The 18,136-nt window shown below is 40.0% G+C and overlaps 1 protein-coding gene across 7 annotated transcripts in view; it reads right to left on the reverse strand.

Annotated features, from left to right (window-relative positions):
• Cbfa2t2 (CBFA2/RUNX1 partner transcriptional co-repressor 2) overlaps positions 1-18,136 on the reverse strand; it is a 93,498-nt gene that overhangs the window by 57,692 nt on the left and 17,670 nt on the right. The window contains exon 1 of one of the 7 annotated variants that reach the window (XM_060383036.1): positions 13,330-13,619. The exons of the other annotated variants lie outside the window; for them this stretch is intronic. The gene's annotated coding sequence lies outside the window, so the exon portion shown is untranslated. Of the gene's footprint in view, positions 1-13,329; positions 13,620-18,136 lie in introns of those variants that run through there. 7 annotated transcript variants of the gene reach the window in all.

The following is an 18,136-nucleotide window of genomic DNA, read 5'->3' on the forward strand; positions in this document are numbered from 1 at the left end:
CAAAGAATTTAAGAGAAATGTTACTGATATTATGTTTTGCATATAAATAAAATTTATATGATAAATAAATAATATTTGATTGCCAAATAAATGATACTGGTATTATATATTTACCAAAATAGGCTAAAGAATATAAGAAAAAAATCAGATGGAGAAAAATTTTTGGCAGACATTTCAGCGACACAATTAGCACCCACTCAATTCATCTATCATGATAGCTCAATCTTATTTTGGCATTAAACTAAAACTGGCATAGAAATGATGAACTAAAGATGGCAATAAATGAACTGAGAGAACAGTACCAACTATGAGATTTCATGGACAGCTCTCAGTACAGAATACTCCCACATACAGAGCAAACTTCCAACTTTGGAATGGTTAACTTAATTTTTTCCAGAATCTGATTCTTCACAAATGCAAGCAAAAATATAAAATATGCAAAAGTATATAACTGCAGCTTGCAGGTGTCAGGCTGTTAGCTCCATGATCAGCAACCATGTTGCCTGGCTTGCCAGGCACTCAGGTAAGGCTGCCTCAGGCAGCACCCAGGGCTATACAAATAACTGAAGGAGTTTTTTCCTATTGACAGCACTCTTTGCAGTCAAGCTATAGGAAAGGACCTTATCTAAGAACTAAAATGATGATAAGATGATGGGGTTCCAGTTTTCTTCTCTATAAAAAGTATTCCACCTGGCTTTTACTTCCTATCCCTGAGGGGCCTTTATGAGGATAAAAAGCTTTTCGAGATTAAAAGCACAATGTAAATATGAGGCAATAATATACCAGGGACTGAATCCAAACAACATAAATGGAAGGTAGATGGGCACTTTGGCAGAGCAAATAGCCACCTATGCCATCCGAGTAAACATGTAAGGACAACCTACGATTTTATTAAAAGGAGATCTTTGGGAGCTTAGGAATGGCTCACTGATTACGAACACTTGCTGCAGAGGATCCAAGTTCGGTTCCCAGCACCCACACGGCGATTCAACTATCTGTAACTTCAGTCCTAGGAGATCCACACCCTCTTCTGGTCTCTATGGATACCAGGCACGCACATGCTGTACAGACATAAAGAAGGCAAAACACCCATAGAAATAAAATTTTACAAAGAAAAATTATTAAAAACAAACCTTGGCCACACCAAAAAAAAAAAAAAAAAAAAAGCTGTGCTCTCTATGCCTATCTCGATATCTTTTATTAGCCCCGCATATTACAACTGCACCTTGAATTAAATCTGTTCCCACCTACCTCTTAAGAAAGCCACTCTAATGTCTCAAGTTGAATTTTCCCACAGGTAACTTCTCTGCCTGGCTCTCTGGGTTCTTTGAGCTTTATATTTCAATAACCACAGGTCCTAGGAGTATCTAGTACACAGGACTAGCCCTGAAACTCTTCCCTAATTTCTAGCTAACCAACTACAATATAGAAGTTTCTATACTGATTCTACTGAGGCAGAACTCCCCGAGAAGATGACAAGTCACAATGGGAAATATATTAATGGCTGAATTTACTCAGATGTGAAGTGTGTGTGAAGGAGAGACAGAGGATGACATCTAGTGTCTTCCTTATTTGCTCTCTACCTTATTTTTGGAGATAGGCTCTCACACAGAACCTGCAGCTCATCAATTTACCTAGGATGACTGGCTACTGAGCTCCCCTCAGGACCCCAATTGGAGGAGTTACAGCTGTGTGCCACATACCAGCTTCTACAAGGGTGCTGGGGGTGTGAGTCTCATCCTTGTACTTACTCAACAGTCACCTGAATGGCTGAAACGTATGCTTTAAATACTACATAGCTATGCAGGATGTCCTACAACTGTAATCCAGCACTCAAGAAGCTTAGATAGCCAGCCTGGTCTGCAGAGTTCCAGGACAGCCAAGGCTACACATCAAAACCCTGTCTCAAAAAACAACAAAAACAAAGCAAAAACACCCACACAAAACAAAATAAAACAAAAAAGAATCAACAGCTTGGGTTGTAGGGCTGCCTCAAATTTGGCTCACCTGGGCTAGAGATCTCATCTCTAAATAAATAAAAATTAACAAGTGACAAAAAATAAAAAAGCTCACGTAAAATTAGAGTTAAGCACTATCTAAACTGTAACATTAACTGCAGAATGGATGTGTATGTATATAAACAAACACACACACACACACAGAGCCAAAGAATAATGGGGCATGCCTTGCCTTTAATCCCAGCAGTCAGGAGGATGAGGAAAGTGAACCTCTGAGTTCAAGAGTAGCCAACTCTACATAGTGAGGTCCAGGTCAGCCAGGAACACACAGTAAGACTGTCTCAAAAACAAAAATAGTTAAGAGCTTTCAGGAGGGATGGTGAGGAGGTATGATTTATCTGGTATATGCTAGGCCTAAAATGCATGAAGCCCTGGATTAGAACCTTGGTAACTCATAAAATTATGTGCAGCGGTACATAACAGTAATCCGAGTGCTCAAAAGGTAGAAAGTGGGAGACCAGAAGTTTAAGGTTATCCTAAACTTGAGAAAGTTTTAGACTGGGCTAGAATACATGACACCCTAAGAAGGTGTGGGGGAAGTACAGAAAAAAATAGAAAGATTAGAATAACTGCTGCACAGACTGATGACTAGAAAAATAAATGTTTCAGAACACTGGCATCAGGTAAGGCATTTTATCCTGAAAGAAAAATAACACTGCTACCTCACATAAGCAGTCTGTGAAAACACCATATGGTCTGCTGGGGAAAAAAAAAGTTTACTTTTTTGTCCTACAGATAAAAATGAAAATGAGGTTGCTAGAAATATTTCTGCCATCCCAAGTGTCTAATAAAATATGTATAATATCCAAGTTTATTTTTCTAACTTCATTTTGAAAGCTCAAAATGACTTACCCACTCCTTTAAATCATGGGCAAGGCATGGTGGTGTTCTTATTCCCAGCTCTCAGAAGGCAGAGGCAGCAGATCTGTATGAATTCCAGGTCAGCTAAGGCTATAAAGTGAGATCCTCAAAAAAATGAAGTAAAATTAGAATAAAAAATTGATCAGGGGAATGGAGAGATGGCTCAGTGGTTAAGGGCACTGGCTGCTCCTCCAGAAATTCAGGGTTCAGTTCCCAGCACCACATGGTGGCTCACGACTGTCTCTAACATGCCCTTTTCTGGTGTTTGTACATAAAATGCATAAATAAATTAATCTTAAATTTTATAATGGGCTGGAGAGATGGGTGAGCAGTTAAGTGTACTGGCTGCTCTTCCAGAGGATCCAGGTTCAATTCCCAGCACCCACTTGTTTGTAACTCCAGTTCCAGGCCTTCTGATACCCTCACATGCAAAACACCAAGAAAGATAAAATAAAAATAAATGTTAAAAAAATTGATCCGAACTGGAGAGACTAGGTTAGGGTGCTTGCCACTATTCCTGACAACATGGGTCCAACCTCCAGAAGCCATCTGGTAGTGAAAAACTCCTGAAAGTGATTCTTTGACCTCCACATGTGAACACAGCACAAGTGTCCCTTCCCCCAAATAAATGCAATTTTTAAAAAAATCTAGATGCTGGGCAGTGGAGGCAGGGACACTCTTATTTCTTCACCACAATATTATAATTATACTGAGCATTTTTCTTTTCTTTGAACATAACAAACCTATTCCCATCATTTGGCCTCTGCCCTGGAATAGTTTTCCTGATATCTACTAGATTTCTTCAATGTAATTTAGAATAGGACAGTTTATTTCTTCAGGCAACTATAAACCGACCATTTAGTATCACACCCTGGCTTTGCTATTATTGTTAATGGCCATCTAGTGATCTATACTTTTGTTTTATTTTTAAAGGCAGGGTACCTCATGATATTTCAGGCTGGTTTCTATCTTCTTATTTGGTAGCCAAGAAAAATCTTGAATTGATCCTCTTCCTACCTTCCCTTTCCCAAGTACTAAAATTACAGACATGCTCCTGTGATAATGCCAGCTTTTAAGCTGACAAGAAATTGAACCTTAGGTTTTGTGCATGCTATCAACTACACTGTATCTCTACCTATATACTCTTGAGTCTTGCATGCCTGTTTGTTGGGGAGGTGGGGACACAGGTCTCTCTACATAATCCTAACTGTCCTAGAATGCATTATGTAAATCAAGCTGGCCTCAAACTCAGATCCACTTGCCACTGCCTCCCCAGTGCTGCTGGTATCAACCATTCTGGTGCAAAATGGCACAGTTATCAATTATTTTGATAACTGTGATTATATAGAAGCAAATTTTGTAGCACTTAACGACTACAGGGAATCTGACACCTTCGTCAGGCCTCTGAGGGCATCAGACATGCAAGTGGTACACAAGCATACATGCAGGTAAAACACTCAAATCCAATTTTAAAAACAAAAACTTCTTACCTATTTCTCAGGTTTTTTTTTTTAAATTAACAAAATACATACACAAGCCTGAAAGCAATAATAGCTACACTGGTACTATATTTAGAACTGTCCCAACTTGTTCTAGTTCTAAACTGCAAATGAAGTATACCAATTCCACGAATAGAAGACCCAGTTACAAATCCCACTCTTCCTTTTCCCTGATGCAGTGGTTTGAGTAAGACTGGGCCCCACAGGGTCATATATTTGAATGACTGGTCATCAGATAGGAGCACTACCTGAGAAGGATTAGAAGGTGTGGCTTGCTGAAGGAGATGCGGCCTTGTTATGAGTATGCCACTGGGAGTGGGCTTTGATGTTTCAAAAGTTCACACTTTCAAAATCCAGCATCTCTCTTTGCCTTTGGATCATGTAGCTCCAGCACCATGCTCCTTAACATGGTGATAATGGAATAACCCTCTTAAGCATTGTTTTCTTTTATGATGTCTCTTCACAGCAATAGAAAACTGACCAAACATCTGATCTGCTTAAATCTTTCCATTTCTTCTGTTTACAATAACAAAGCAGAAGCTGTACTTGGTGGAGCTTGCCTTTGATCCCAGCATTCCAGGGAGAGGCAGGAGGATCTCTGTGAGTTCAAGGCAAGTCTGGCCTACATAGCTGAGTTTCAGGACAGACAGAGCTACACAGAGAGACACAGTCTCAAAAACAAAATCCAGAAATGATCAGATTTCAAACTTCTCAAAACACTCTAATTCAAACACTAGCCTATTCTAAATGCAATCACCCCACTTTACCTGGAGGCTGGCCTTAGAGAAGTTGCCAGGTAAAGTGTTGGTTGCCAAGAATTTTTCAAATCCTATTTGCATTTTTCTACATGTAAACATCCAGTTAGACCAGCACCATTTGTTGAAGATGCCGTCTTTTTTCCATTGAATGGTTTTGGCATCTTTGTCAAAAACCAGGTATCCATAAGTGTGTAGATTTATTTCAGGGTCTTCTATTCGATTCCACTGATCCACCAGTCTGTTTCTATGCCAGTACCATGCAGTTTTTAGCATTGTTGCTGTATTAGTACAGGTTGAGATCAGGGATAGAGATACCTCCTGAAGATCTTTTACTGTAAAGAATTGTTTTTAGCAATTCTGGGTTTCTTGCAGACTATCAAAGCTGATGCTGAGACCTATGGCCAACCTTTGGGAATCTTATGAAAGAAGTGGGAAACAGTAAGATCTGGAGAGGACAGGAACTCTACAAGGAGAGTAACAGAACCAAAAAATCTGAGCACAGGGGTCTTTCCTGAGACTGATACTCCAACCAAGGACCATGCATGGAGATAACCTAGGACCCCTGCACAGATGTAGCCCATGACAGTTCAGTGTCCAAGTCAGTTCCATAGTAATAGGAACAGGGACTGTCTCTGACATGAACTGATTGGCCTGCTCTTTAATCACCTCCCTCTGGGGGGGGGGGGGGAGCAGGCCACAGAAGAAGACAATGCAGCCACTCCTGATGAGACCTAATTGACTAGGATCAGAAAGAAGGACAAGAAGACTTCCCCTATGAGTGGACTTGGGGCAGGGCATTCGTGCAGACGGGGGAGGAAGGGAAGGATTGGGATGAGAGGGGGAGGGAACCACAGGGGGGATACAAAGTGAATAAAGTATAATTAATAAAGAATTTAAAAAAAGATAGATCCTCAACAAAAATGGCCCTATATTTTATATTTCCACATATTAACTTTAAAATAATCTGATTTATTTAAATTATTTATATTGAATAAATATTATTGTATAAACTATTATACCTACAATAAATACGGTTATACGTAAATATTAAATAAACATACAAATAATTTATATTAAATTTATACAAATTATTTTTATAAACTAAAGATTTTGTGATAAAGCCTGAGCTGCAAAATTAAACACTCAGCAATCGAGTGAGCAAACTTGTTGCCTTCCAGGGCTATGAGACTGTACAGGCTATTAGGACACTCTTCACTGATGTGTTATTAACTTTGTCAAAGTCAGCGTAGTCACTGGAAACCAAAGCAACTTCAAACTGTCCTTAAAACTGGACTTAAGTGAGGCTGGATCAGCGGGTAAGGGCACTGGCTGCTCTTCCAGAGGACCTAGCACCCACATGTCAGCTCACAGCTGTCTGTAACTTCAAGATTGACACCCTCACATAGACATACATGCAGATAAACCACCAATGCACATAAAATAAATAAATAGATAAATAAATAAATAAATAAATAAATAATGTTTAAAATGCTTTAAACAATGGGTGTGGGATTTTAAGTCCAATTCACCTTTTTTAATGTTTTCTTTAGATCTGTTTTTGACAGGTAGGCTAGCCTTGAATTTACTGTGCGGCTAGCCACAAAGTTGAGTTCTTCCTGCCTTCTAAAAACTGGGATCTTATTGTCTCCACACCAACTGAAATCAATTCATAACAAGGGCCAAAATGAAACACACAAATTTAAAGAACTAAGTCCAGGCCACAAAGCATCTTACTGTGATCTTTGAGTTAAACTAGAACCAGAGTGCAAACAAAGAAGTAATACAAAACTCACGGATTTAACCAACAATAGCTGCATATAGTTTTCCCCAATCAACCTTTTAAACTAACTAGGCTCCTTTTCAACACACTGAACACTACAAATAACTTAATAAAGAAGGTGAGAAAAATTTGTGTCCCTTCCCATCTCTATCCTAAGGACCTATTAGGCCATGGTTTGCTTGAACACTATGGGTATGATAAGAAATATCTAAAATCGTAATTAAAATTTTCCAGACAAGTATATCCAAATTCTTAAAGCTCTACTACTCAGAAGCAGCCAGCTCCAGACATTCAAATTACTACCCCACTATGAATACTCAGGGTTTTCTCCATCTGATACTTAGGAAGAAGGTGGCTTAGAAGGAAGAAAAAGAACATAATTAGTTTTGCTTGTAAAACGTTCATCACAGTGTAGTGCCTATTGAGCTACAGCCTATTGGAGGCCTAATAGATTTCAGGTTATTATGTCTGAGGTGGGGGCTTGTGGTAGAAATCAATAAATGACTACTACTTCTTTGCACAGCCCCATATGGAAGTAATCAAGCGCAAGGGTGGCAGCTGGGGCCAGTAACAGTCACCTGCAGTTGAGAGACACGGGGGTTTCAGATGGATTTAATGCTAATTTCCTACAGAAACAATGAGCTACAAAGAGCAGAGTAACAGACAGGAGGGATGAAGAGACCAGCCAGAACAATGGCTGCACCTGGTGCTGGGAGCAGAGGACACATCTGTCACCCTCAAAGTGGCCCATCCCCCAGCTCTTCCAGCAAAGTAAGGCAAGGTCCATAAACAGCTTGCCACATCAACAGGTTTGAGTGTTTTGTTTTGTTTTGTTTGTTTATTTGTGGTTTTTAGGAGACAGGGTTTCTCTATGTAGCCTTGGTTGTCCTGGACTAGCTCTGTAGGCCAGGCTGGCCTCGAACTCACAGAGATTCCCCTGCCTCTGCCTCCTAAGTGCTGGGCTTACGAGCATGCGCCACCACACCCAGCTCAGGTTTGAGTTTTTAAGGCTACTGCATTCCCTACTTGAAACCACTGTCTCTCTTATGACTAAGAATTAGTTAAGGAAGCAGAGCTGGTTCCATCAGGCTGAAAAGAGACATATTAAAAACATGAACATTTTAATTAACCTTTTCATTACTGTGACTATCAATGTTGTGGGGTAAAGAAAAATTACACAGGAAGTAAACTTTCTTAAGTATTCATGTAGCAAGTATTAATGCTTACAATTCATTTTACTACAATTTTACAGTTGAAGAAACAGAGACTTAAAGAATAAATCAATGTTCATGCACTACCAGGCCCAGCCAAACACACAGTAGTTCTTAAAAGTTAACTGAGCAGTCACAGCCAGTCAGACTCTAAGAAGCCATTTAGCAGGTTTTTTCTTTAAGCCACTGCTAACTAAGTTTACTGATCTAAACTTGGAGGGCATTAAAGCACATACTCTCAGCACAGCAAGACTTTCTAAACTGGAACTTGCTAGGCTATAACCCACATATTCAAGGGGAGAAAACATGTAAGCATATTTCAATGTACTTGTAAATGTCTCAAAAGCAAACAACTGTTTTCAGATCTGAAAGATAGCAACAGAGAGGCAAAAGTGCTAAAGAGACTCAGCAGTTAAGGAGTCTTCCAGAGGACCAAGTTTAGTTCTTTGTACACATCTGGCAGCCCACAACCACCTGTAACAGCAGCTGCAGTGGATCCACTGTCTCTAGCACTCTTGGGCACCTGCATTAATGTGCTAATACTCTCACAGATATACACATGTAATTTAAAAATAAAATTAAAAGAGACAAAGCCCCACAGCACACAAGTGAGCAGAGTGGAACATTTTCTAATCCCAGCACCTAGGAGTAGAGGCTGGAAGATTAGGAGTTAAAGGCCAGCCTTGGATACACAGTTAAAGACTACTCTAGTCTAGGTCATATGAAACCCCATCTCCATTAAAAAAAAAAAAAAGAAGAAGAAGAAGAAGAAGAAGAAGAAAAAAGGCAGAAATTAACTCAGCGTAAGCATGCAATTGACAAAATTTAACCTAATGAACTGAGGTCTGGGGCAGGGAGGACTTTCTGTCTCTCTCCATCCTTGCAAGGTGTTGAAACTAGTACATTTCTATCTGCCCACCATTCCCTAACAAAACAAAATAAAACAAACAAACAAACAAACAAAAAACAGGCTTCTAAATCAAATGTTACCTCCTCTGCAAAAGATCTGATCCCCTCTACAATCAACAGTGTGTGTATATATATATATATATATATATATGTGTGTGTGTGTGTGTGTGTGTGTGTGTGTGTATGTGTGTGTGTCTACATATATATAAAAGCTGGGCATATACATAAAAGCTATAATCGTATATAGCATTTGGGCAGTTGAGACATGAGATCAGTAGTTCAAAGCCATCAGCAGCTACCTGGGAAGGAATTCAAATACTTGGAGGGAGTTCCTGTCTCAACATCTTCCCCTGTACACCACCCCCAGTATCAAGGATCTGAAATCCCAGTACCTGTGAGATTACGGCCAGTTTGGACAATTCAGTTAAACCCTATCACAAAATATTAAGACACTCAAGATATTATCATTAACACATACAATCAAAATAATTTGTAAAATGCTGAGTGTTGGGTACATACACTGTAAATTCCAGGCTAGCCAGGGCTATACAGTGAGACTCTGTCAAATGAATAAGGCAAATATTATAGAAGTTCAAAATACCATTCCAAGTTCAGCCACTGGGTATTAAAACTCTGGGCAGAGGACTCTCTCCCACGCCTTATACCAGCACCTTGCGTGGGGACTGAAACTAGTGCATGATTGGGCAGCCCTCCACTGCTTAACTGTTCCCAACTTAGAATACAAGAATGCATTTAGTGAGATTATAAGAAGGTTCCCTCAGCCCAGCAACATGGCTCAACAGGTAAAGAGCCTAACAGTCTGAGTTCCCTGGAACTCACATGGTGGAAGGAGAAACTAACTTCTGCAAGGCTGTACTCTGACTTCAGCAAGAGTGGCTTCCTTTCTCAGCCCTCAGAAAGCACTCTGACTTCCTCAGAACTATTTAACTCAAAAGATTTTTTCAGTTGTGGGCTGGAGATATAGCTCAGTAGTTAAGAGTGCTTACTGGTCTATCAAAGAACTCTGTACCCTATTAGACAGATCACAAACACCTCTATCTTCCATTCCAAGGGACATACCCCCCCCACACCTCTATGGTGTCTGTACAAGTCACACTTGACACATTCATCCACCCATACCCATACATTAACCATAACAAATCTTAAAAAAAAAAAAAAAAATTCTTGGTTATAATCTTGTTGGGTTTTTTGTTGTTTATTTGTTTTGAAATAGGGCCTCTCTTTGTAGTCCTAGACCAAGCTGGGCTTGAACTCACAGAAAGCTTCCTATCTCTGTTTCCTGGAGTACTGGGATTAATGGCAAGTGCCACTATGCCTAGTTTTTGTTTTAACTGCTGGGTCCTAGCTGGGTCTCCCAACGCACAACTGAAGACTGCACTCGGCCTCATCTAACCCCACCAGGGCTGAAAATCAAACACATTTACTTATAGTCAACTTAAGCCAGGTGTAGTTATAAATACTTGTGATCCTAGCATTCAGGAGGCTAGGACTGGAGAACTGCTATCATTTCCAGACCAGCCTGGGCTATATACAGTTAGTTTTATGCCAAACCTGGGCCACAGTATTCCTGAGAGCTAGGGAATTAGCCACTGATAGAACATACAGAACATATACTTTTTTTTATCATGCACAAAGTTTTGGATGCAATCCCAAACTACAGAATATAAAAACAGTATTGCCAAACTATACATATAGCAATAATAAAAGGCCTTTTAGGCTCTCCCACATCAGACTACAGCCTACTACTTTCAGCATTAAGTCCTTTCTTTCCTACTCATTCCCAGGAACTTAGGTCCCAAGGGTGTAACATTGTTCCCTGAAGGGCAACCATGTAAATTCAGCAAAACACTGCCAAGCCTCTCAAATATTCAGAAAAGTCCTAGGTGCTGTCCACTGCACCTACCAAAACTTCAAATTTGTTCTACAACATTTAGCCAACTTAACATAAACAGATTTTTTTAAAAGATCCATTTAAAAAGTTCCCGTTACCTGAGGGAAATGAAGATTAAACTGAAACAGTATACTGCACTGCAACCAAATAAATGCATGCCTATTATCCTAGGACCTAGGAGGCAAGACAAGGTTGCAAGTTTGAGGCAAAGATGGGCTACATAGCAAATTCCAACCAGCTGGGGACACCGAGTGAATGAGACTCAGTCTTTAATAAACAAACAAACAAAAACGCACCACACTGTTTTCATAAAACACTCAGGTGATATAGGCTGAAGAATTTTACAAAATGAAAGTTATTGGTGACTAGAGGGATGGCTCAAAAGTTAAAAGCACTGGATACTCTCCTAAGGGACCCAGCACCCCACAGAGTGGTACAGAGCCATCGGTAACTCCAATTCCAGGGGATCCAATGCCCTCTTTTTAACCTCCATGGACATGAAGTTTATATATAGTGCACATACAAAGCCAAAATACTCTTACACCTAAAAATAATAGATATATTGTTTGTTTGTTTTTGAGACAGGGTTTCTCTGGCTTTCCTGGAACTCACTCTGTAGACCAGGCTAACCTCAAACTCAGAGGTCCACTGGCCTCTGCCTCCTAAGTGGTGAGATTAAAGGCATGTACCACCATGCCTGGCTTAAATATTATTTTTAAAGAAATTAAAGTTTTTTTTTTAATCTCCCACTTATCATTTAGTAGAATCTTTGCGGAGTCAGGTACAATTAAAACAGTGCTGACCAGTGAGATGGCTCAGTGGGTAAAGGCCCTTACAGCCAAGTCTGGTATGTGACCTGAATCCTGGATCCTCACTGTAGAAAACAGAAACAGACAAACATAAAATATTTCTTAAATAATCGGTACGCTTACAAAGTAACAGAACCAACACTTCACTCATGCAAACTGGCTTTTCAAAGCTCTGTTCTGGTATAGTCAAAGGGACTACACCTCCACTTTATATTCAGGAAGCTTTCCAAACTCTTATGTCATGGAGAGGTTTAGCAAAGATGACCTAACATACAAAGAATCAGGGGTCTGGAGAGATGGCTTGGTGGTTAGTAACACTGGCTGCTCTTCCTAGAGGACCTGGGTTCAATACACAGCACCCACATTACAACTGACAACCATCTAAAATTCTAGTTCTAGGGGATCTTTTCTAGCCTCTGTAGACATCAGGCAGTCATGTGGTGCAGCTATAAATGCAAGTAAAGCATCCATACACCTAAGATTTTAAATAAAATAAAAAGTGGGTGCAGCAAGAAGAGTAATACCTGAAAATATGAGATACATCTGTAGCTCAAGTGAAAAGGGTTTAGGCACTTACCACAACAGAAAAATATCTAAAAACCTTTGAAACTGATCAGTATGCCTTGTAGCACTGGAAATGCGCTGGACAACTTTCCCCAATACCTACACAAAGCAAGAGTCAGCTGTCTGTGGTAGCACATGCCTTTAGGGGAGAAGACACAAGAAGGTGGATCTCTGTGAGCTGCAGGCCAGCCTGGTGTACATAGATACATAGTAAGATCCAGCTGAGAAAGAGATGGAAAGGGGGTTTGGGGGAGGCAAAAACAAACAACCCAAATGGAGATTCAGAGCAGTAGATTGCCCAAGATTAGAGAACTAGGAAATAATCTCTAAACAGTATGTACTAAACTCAGGCTGATCTAAGGCCTTTCAAAATCAATAACACTACAGAAATGGCCAATAGGTGCCACAAACTGACAAGACCTCCAGCACAAGGTAAGGAGGCACATGGGGTGTGCGTGCACGCGCACGCGTTCCCATGCATTCCAACTCACAAGTCAAGTCAGATCTGCTGTTATTTCAGACACAGAAAATAGGATAGGAGCAAAACATAACAAGATCTAAAATGCAGAGATGATACTAGCTTTGCTATAATCTCTTTTAGTTGTAATTTGTCTGATTACATTGAAGTAAAATCTGACAACGAAAAAGAGCATTGCAGCAAGCAGTCAGTCTTCTCTTTAATATGTTATTATATATACTTAGTGAAAAAAATCCCCTCAGAACATGCCCAAAGTATTTAATGCAAAATAGTTTAAACAAGTATTTGTGGAACTGCTTTTCTATTTATAAACTACATCTGATTTTAACTAAGCTTTACATTCAAAAATACAAAGGTAGCAACTGAAAAAAGAAATAGAAACATAAAACCAAATGAAGCATCAAAATAAAACCAAGACTAAACTCTCATAAAATATCAAAAAACATAAAATTTGAGATAATCAAAAAGCTTTAGAAAGACAGAGACTTGTGCACCTTATCCTCCCAAAATAAATTAAAATGTACACTTACCCTGATTGTCCAAATTATAAAATCCAGACTCCTAATATACCAAATCTACTTGAAATAGGTATTAAAAAGCTCTCTTTTCTTCCCCCTAATCTTCAAAGCCCAATCGGAGACCAGCCTTCCTCCTCCTTTCATTAGCTGGACATGTGTCAGCTCTCTCACATCTGCGATTTCTCACTGACTAGAGCTGCCTGTCCCATTCCAGGGAAACACAGATGGATCCCAGATGGGAAGGTCCTGCCAAACAGACCAGCTCTTCACCTTGCCAGAATCCCAGATACAGTCAATCTCTTTTTCTCCCTCCCTCCTGCCTCCTCTCTCTCCACTACCCTTCCACCCTCCCTGTTACCAGGGCGCTTTGCCAGCTGATGTCACTAAGTACACACCTCCTAGTGGCTCCTGGCCAATCTGACATTAACTTGTTAAATGCAAGTAATTTGTTTATGGCTGACAATAACAGCAAGGATGTTGTGTAAAACCTATCTATTCGAGTCACTAGTGGGAATAAATGTATAGTCCCATACATGAACACACAAACTCACATTTTGGGGGGTGTTCAAATGTTTAACAATCACTACTTAAAAGTCCTACATTTTGTGTAGTTTCTGCTATTGTTTAATAACTTGTGTTCTTTGGGCTAGTTTTTAAACTATATATGAGACAAAAGCCTTCATAAAATAAATTGTAAACATATTTTGAATGTATAATTAGGATCAAAAATAAAAAGCTGCAAATTAGTTTTGGGAACATAAGAAGAAATATATGTAAATGATTCACACAAGCTGCCTCCCAGCTCCAGACTTGGTATTCTACTAAACTGGCACATGATTAAATTAAGACAATGCAGGCAACACGGTTCTGGTGCTATAAAGACTGTAAATCAAAGACGAGGACACAATGCAAAAATTGCTCTAAAATCAAGCAAATGTGAACGTGAGGTTTCCCATGATTAATATTTAGAACTGTCAGTCTAAGTTTCAACAATGAAGAATACAGTAAAATTTGAGATAATTAAATTTTGAGACTCCAAAGAAAAGACAGACCCATACAACGTTGGAGTTTAATCCTTGACACTTCCCCCCAAGAGCTAATCGATTTCTGCAGCATGAAAACTGGCATCTGAAAGCCGACCCTGCACCAGTTATCTCACAGATCTTACCACTGGGCAAACTGAATAAAGGGTCTTGAGACACTTTTTCAATTTCCTGTAAATCTTTATTTTAAAATAAAAAGAAAAATGGAGGAGAGGCTTGTCTTCTTCCCAGGTCTTATTACACAGAACATATATCCTGCATTAACACTTACATGAACACATACTAAGAATGAAGATCCCAGGCTGGGCCAGTGGCTCACGCCTGTAATCCCAGCAGTACTTGGAGGAACAGAGGCAGAGGCAGGTGGAGCTCTGAATTTGAGGCCAGCCTGGTCCAGGACAGCCAAAGCTACACAGAGAAACTGTGTCTCGAAAAACAAAAAAAAAAAAAACAAAGATCCTCCACATACATAATCAAACAGACATGCTTTCCTTTAGCCTCCACCATACTTCAGGGAGATAAAACCTATGAACATGGCACGTTTCTGCCTGGCAATATTTTACAAAAAGGGGAGACTTCATTACCCAGAGGCAGTTGGCAGCAACATTAATTGATGCAGTAGTAATTTTTATTGTAAGTACTGAGTATCCAGGACTACTCTTATTTCCTTATTTCTCACAGTCTATAGGACAAGCCTATTTGGTAGACATTACTATCTCAGTATTAAAACTAAGAAAACTAGGAAACAGAGATATGACCATCACGTGACTAGTGTCAAGAGCTGTCTGGATTCGTACCCAGGGTACTATACAATACTGTCAGGTAAGAAGACTAATCAAGGCACTACTGCAGTGTGATGCAGGAAAACACATCAGCTACTTGGGAGACTGAAGCGAGAACATTGTGTAATCCTAGGAGCTCAAATCCAGACCGGGCAACACAGTGGCATCCATTAACATGCACTGATCCCAACAAAGTTAAGAAAGGTGGGAAGGAAGGAAGAAAGAAGGGGAGAAAGGAAACAAGAAGTTATCCCAAATTACTCTGGAGGATGTTAACTAACAAATCATGAAAACATTCAAGCACCTCTAATAGGAGGACCACCTTGTAATGAATTAAAATTTCTTGCCAACAGAAAGTATCAACTTTTTCACTATCTAGGTAAGCAATTTTTTTTTAATGTTTGAGTGTTTTGCCTGCACATTCATGTCTGGTGCCTGCAAAGGTCAGAAAAGGGTATTCAGAGGGACACTTTGGAACAGGAGTATACAAATAATTGTGAGGCATCACATGTAGGCTGGGAATTGAACCTGTGTCCTCTGAAAGAGCAACAAGAACTTTTAACCACTGAGCCATTTCTCTAGACCCCAGTAAGCAAACATGATAACATGCACCAAGCTACTACCACCAGCTAAGACCGCTTGGAATTATGATCCTTGGAAAGTACATAATACAATAAGTGTTTATTGTTTTTTTAGAAAGGAAAAAGATGGTTTTCTCAATCCCAACCACAGCCAAGAAGCAGAAGCAGGAAGACCACCGCAAGTTTATGGCCAGCCTGATCTACATGGTAAGTTCTATCATGAAGATTATAGATTCTAAATACTATTTCCCAATAAAAGCAAGCAACTTACTTAGAAGAACAGTGTCCTCCCCACAAGTGAGAGGAAATAATCAAACTGTTCCCCACAAGTGAGAGGAAATAATCAAACTCCTCATATCAGAAAGCAAGTACTTTACCAAGGTCTTCTGAAAGTTGTGTCCAGAAGACTTAAGAGACCTGGGTTGGTAGCAGTCTAAGCTACTTGGAAAGCTGAAGCAGCAGGATCCCAAGCTCAAAGCCATCCTGGGCTATAGTAAGTTCAAGGCCAATGTGAGCAGCTTAGTAAGACTGTCTCAAAGTTAAAAAGGGGGGAGTGGTGGTTGGAATAAGACATTGGGAGGATGGAGTGACACACCTGTATGCAATTCCAGAACTCAAGAGGTAGAGGCAGAGTAAGTAAATAAGGAAATCAAGGTCATCTTCAGCTCAATAGTGAGTTCAAAGGCATTCTCTAAACAAAAAACAAACACACATGAGACAGGTGGCTTAGAGGTTAACACTGCTGCTCTTGAAGAATTTGGTTCTCAGTAACTACTCAGACAGCTCAAAACTGTTTATATAACTCTAGCCTCAGGGAATCTAATGTTCGACCTCTGTGGGCACTCCACTTCCCCAATAAACCCACACTCAAAGACACATATACACATAATTAAAAATAAAAATGTAGGGGCTAGAAAGATGCCTTAACAGTTTAGAAGAGCACTAACTACTCTTCTAAAGGAACCAGTTTCAAACCCCAGCACCCATATGGTGGCTAACAACTGTCTTAACTTCGGTCTCAAGGGATGTAACACCTTTTCCTGGCCTCTTTGGGCACCAGACACACACCTGGTACACAAGCATAAATTCAGGCAAAGCAACCAAAACACACAAAACAATCCAATTATTTATCTGTTTTGCGTTATTTTTGAGACATAGTTTCTCTACATAGCCCTGGCTGCCCTGGTAGTCACTGTGTAGATCAAGCTGGCTTCAAACTCACAAAGCTCCTCCCTGCTCTGCCTCCCAAATGCTAAGATTAAAGGGATGCATCACATCATCTGGCCTTTTCAAAATTAAAATTAACAAATAAAAACGTAAAAGTAAGCATAATAATGCACACCTTTAATCACAGCACTCTGGATGCAGAGGAAGACAGCTCTGTGTATTTGAGGCCAGCCTGTTCTACTTATCAAGTTCCCGTCCAACCACAGTTACATAGTGAGACCTTGCCTCAAAATACAAGAAACCCTAAAACAAATAAAATATATACGAGGTAGGAGGGAGTTGGATGGAGAGTCTGTGATTTAGAGTATTGGCTGCTCTTCAAGAAAACCTGGGTTCAAGTCCCAGGGCCCACATGGCAGCTCACAGCTATTTGCAACTCTAGTTCCAGAGGGATGCAACACCCTCTTCTGGCTTCCAAGCACACTGCATGAAAGGGTACTGCATGGTGCACAGACACACACACGTACAGGAGGCAAGACAACCATGCACACAAAATAATAAAAATAATGGCGTGGAGCCAACTTGAGCAACACAGCTCACTCCAAGCTAGCTAGAGGTAACAGTGACACCTTTACCCAGAGCCATCTCTCCAGACCCACTACACTCTTTAAATATACAATTTATTCTAAGCTGATTACAAGTTTTTAAAAGATGTGTCCTCTAGGCTGTCTTCAAAATCCAACTGTGGGCACACAATGCCTTACTCAGTTTATGTGCTGTTAGAGATCAAATCCTGGGCTTTGCGCATGGTGAGCAGGCATTCTACCAACCTAGCTACATTCCTGGCCATATGTCTCATTTTTTCTTTAAGACAAAAAATATACAAAAGTGTATGCAAAGGAAAAAAAGGAATTTGAAAGAAAATAACACTAAGAAGCACTGCTTGCTCAGGAAGAGTATCCACCCTGAGGATTTCATGTAACTTGCAACAGCTGGATTTGAAAAGACGAGGAGACAAGTCAAATCAACATCATCTGTGGGCAGTGAAAACACTGGGTCTAAACACTGATAGGAAACACTCTTTGAAAAAGAGGAGACAGAATAAGTCAGAAGGCAGTAGCAGGTATCTCCCTCACAAGCTTATTAACCTACAGCACACACTTACAGTACTCACCCACCATCTGTACCCGGCCTGTCAGCTTTTATAAAAGCTAATGTGAAGGCTGTTCTCCTGGCCCATGTCACT

Source organism: Meriones unguiculatus, chromosome 4 (genome assembly GCF_030254825.1).
Source record: "Meriones unguiculatus strain TT.TT164.6M chromosome 4, Bangor_MerUng_6.1, whole genome shotgun sequence".
Lineage (NCBI taxonomy): Eukaryota > Metazoa > Chordata > Mammalia > Rodentia > Muridae > Meriones > Meriones unguiculatus.